Source organism: Adiantum capillus-veneris, chromosome 9 (genome assembly GCF_014529385.1).
Source record: "Adiantum capillus-veneris isolate H3 chromosome 9, ASM1452938v2, whole genome shotgun sequence".
NCBI lineage: Eukaryota > Viridiplantae > Streptophyta > Polypodiopsida > Polypodiales > Pteridaceae > Adiantum > Adiantum capillus-veneris.
In genome coordinates, this window is record NC_140939.1 from 74,026,702 (window position 1) to 74,030,501 (window position 3,800).

Here is a 3,800-nt window from a genome sequence, read left to right on the forward strand (position 1 = left end):
ATCAATCACTTTCATGAATATACTGATGTACTTTAGAGATGCATGGTCTTCCGTCTTATTTGTTTGAGGAGAGACTTCTTTAACCTTTGTGACACCATGCCAAATAACACCTAATTCTATTTTGTGTGACTACAGTACCCCAATCTATATGACCCAGTTTATTGACCTAGTCTATGTGACTACTAGCCTGTGGCATTTAGTCTCGGTCTATGTTTCTTCAATATAGTCCAAAGTCCAAGGGGAGGATTATTGCGATTATGGATTTTGGCCTAGACCTCTCAACTTATATGGACATGACCTCTTGTATAGTCAACAATCTAGTCACCCTATCAGCATGTGAAGGCACATGACCTAGCTTACACGGCAGGTGAACCACACAAGAGTCAAAATGACCATCCCAATCAGCATGGCTTTTCCACATTTTATGGAGCCACTCTTGACCTTTCAGGAGTTGACCCTTGACCCTTCGGAAAGGTGCATGGTGACCCTTGAGAGGTACACCTAGCCAAACTCTACTACTACATGAAGTAGCTCATTTGTACACACCAATAAGTTAGTTCATTTTCTAATCAAGTTGACATTTTGAGTCTACTCTCTCTCTCTCTCTCTCTCTCTCTCTCTCTCTCAAATCACTAGTGTACATATCAATTCTATCATTATTAATGCTAGTCTTGTTGATCCACCCTAACTCAACACTACTTAAAATTAGTCAATCAACTAACATCACAACTTTGAGAAGCATAGATTTAATGACGCACATTCCATATAGTAAAGAATACTCGAGTCTTCCACTATCAAAATTTTGCATCTTGTTTCAAGAGAAAAATATTATTTTCACTACATTACAAGGCATAAGAGGTCGGATCAAATGTTTGATGTGGTATAGTATTCCAAACTTGCCAACTCTAACCCATCCCATCTTTCTTGCAATATTGCTAATTTAGTCCATGAAATTCAACGTAAAGCTTTGCTCGTAAGATATAATGATTATGGAAGCTCATTGCAACTTCTAGAGACGCTATGCTCTTTGGTTGAAGGTCATGTTGTACATTGAAGGCTTGTATGATTGTCCTTCATATAACATGTAAACGAAGACCTTAACAGTTTTGGTGCTCAGAATTTTCAAGTGCGAGGTATATATAAACAGATGATTAGAAATATTTTCTTTGTGCACTACCCCATCAATCAAGTGTATGTGCGATTCTACAAAATGATGCAACAATTAATTCAACAATACAATCACCCCAAAGATAGAACAAATAAAGTTCAAAATTAAGATGTTTAACCAACACGATGATGTGAGTTTATCGATTTGGGATTGAAAAAGAAGGATTCGCAAAACAAAGTAAGTTGACATCTCAATTACTCAGATGCATGCCTATATAATGACAATCAATTGAACGCGCCAACAAAATAGAATACGACACTCCATGCACATCGACCTCGACAAGAGGTCAATATAAAATCAAACTTGTAAACACCCTGATAGGCATACCCCACCTTTGATATAAAAATATACAAGATGATTTATATTACCAAAAATCATAAGCTACAAAATATCATAAGCATATGTACCGATCACACAACACACTTCATGCAATTACTTGCTCATTTATTTTAAGTATTGTTTCGTAGTATGGAAAATTACACAAACCACAGATCTTGTGCATCCTCTTCCGTGAACATTTAAGCAAGCCTATATTTGTCCTTCAGAGTTTACACAAGCAAAATACCTAAAGAGAAAATCGTACAAGTGGGATTCATAAATGACAAAGCAAAAAGGAGAACTGTTATACAATTGTCAATACATAATTGTCAATACCTGCTTATCCACAATGCGAGGCTCAACAAGTAGCAAAGACAATAAGGACACTTGCACAAAAGCTCGTATCAGCAAACACTCAACCGCTCATATGCCAGCAAGAGCGGGCTCTCATGATAACCGAAGTTAAGGATGAGGAGTGATGGTCCTGAGAGGAATACCACAAAGACAAGGAACCTCATCAAGATTGACAATACATGACATTAGCAAATTAAAAAAGAATTTTAAGTTTCAATGTGACCTTTCATTTCATTAAGCCCGGTTGCCTTTTGCTTTCCACATGAGTAGGAGCATTCCAATCCACAGTAAAGGAACTAAGACGGTGCGTCTTGTTGACCAAAGTCTGACCATGAAAATTCAGCATGATCAAAAGGGGGGAAAAGAAAAGAGCAATTGGGTTCTCTTGCAAATCTGTTGAGAGCCTGGCAAATTAGGAAGTCGAATTAGGAAGTTCATTCAGTTGTTGCAACTGAGGCTTCAAGATAAACAATGAGAACTTCATGCTTAAATTGAAGCAACAAGAGGCACTTAGAGAGAGAATGAATTGCCTGCGGTCGCTGTTAGGCCAGATGAAAGGTCGCTACCCTTGTCGTACACACAGCTAGTGTGGGTTTTAAGCCTACGATTGCGGACAGGAACTCGGCCACTCTATTAGGGCAACCTGCAGCCCATGCCTTTCGTTGGATTGCTCAGCCACTCTATTAGGGCAACCTGCAGCCCACGCCTTTCGTTCCTATCTCGAGCTCCCGGTTCAGCTCCTTCAGCCATTCACTTCATGCCATATTTTTCCACCAGCCAATCACACACATTATACTTTGATTCATTTACAAGTGGGAAACCCACGAAAAGAAAGGGATACAAAACACGGAACACACACACAGTTTTTCCATATGTCAACCATACATCATCGGCCTCGGACAGGTATGGAAGTACAGATAAGACCCTCTCAGGATTCCACATGACTAAGTCTCAAAGTCTCAGGGATCTCGGAAAAACCCAACATACTTTTTTTTTTCGTTTCTACATACCAGAGGGCCCACAGGGGGAGGTGCTTATCCCTTCCAATATTAGCCATGTTACATGGTCGGGGAAGGGCTGCGTATCATTGGGAAAGAGCCACGCGTAGGAATCACCATGGCCACCTAATTGATGCACCATGAGCTGGGAACGACGGAGAGAACTCATAGCAACCAACTAGGAACCTCCTCCTCGGGTGACTAACCCGAGGAGGATGCACTCGAGTGTCCAAGAGCAAGAGCCCTAGCAGCATGAACACTAGGTGAAGCACAAGGTGCCCCTCCAGAGCAGGTGAGGGATTCCTCCAGACCTTGTCTGTTTTGCTTCTTCTGCTTGGTGTTTCTTTTTTTGGTGTGTGGTTATGTCACGGGAACCGAATAATAGAGATCGATAGCAAAAGATAGAGAAAGAGATCTTTGTATTGATGAATCTTTGTAGAGTTTTGATACAACAGAGGAGCAAAATATATGGGCGCACTCCGTTGTACGGAGCTCGAACCTCCCGACCACCCCCGAGCTTCAGTTCGCTTGCATGCAGCGTCTCACTCGCACTCGCACTCGCACTCGCACTCTCACTCTCACTCTCACTCTCACTCGCACTCGCACTCGCAGAAGAAGAGATCGGCGAATGATCCCCAAACGCACCACCCGTCGTGCTTTTATCCTTCTTTTCCTCGAAAAGTCTGCACGATTTTTGTACCAAGTATACCTGCGAGAATAATATAAGAACGTGATCGCTAAGCGATCCGTAAAGGTTAGATTTCTATCATGACACTTTGCACAGATCGTGTTTCACACATTGATTTCTGCATCACCTACAAAATAGCCAAAAGAATATACTCGTGCAACCAATTCAACATGATAATCAAAGTAAAAAACATAATTATATACCTTCATAATCTCAATTGCCATACTCTACCATGAAGAAACAATCCACTTCTTGGTTGATAGCAGGGAGAACT

General features: G+C 41.0%; 1 pseudogene; it reads right to left on the reverse strand.

Moving 5' to 3' along the window:
• Positions 1 to 2,066: 2,066 nt before the first annotated feature.
• LOC147450680 (uncharacterized) lies at positions 2,067 to 2,590 on the reverse strand (annotated as a pseudogene).
• Between the last annotated feature and the right edge of the window lie 1,210 nt (positions 2,591 to 3,800).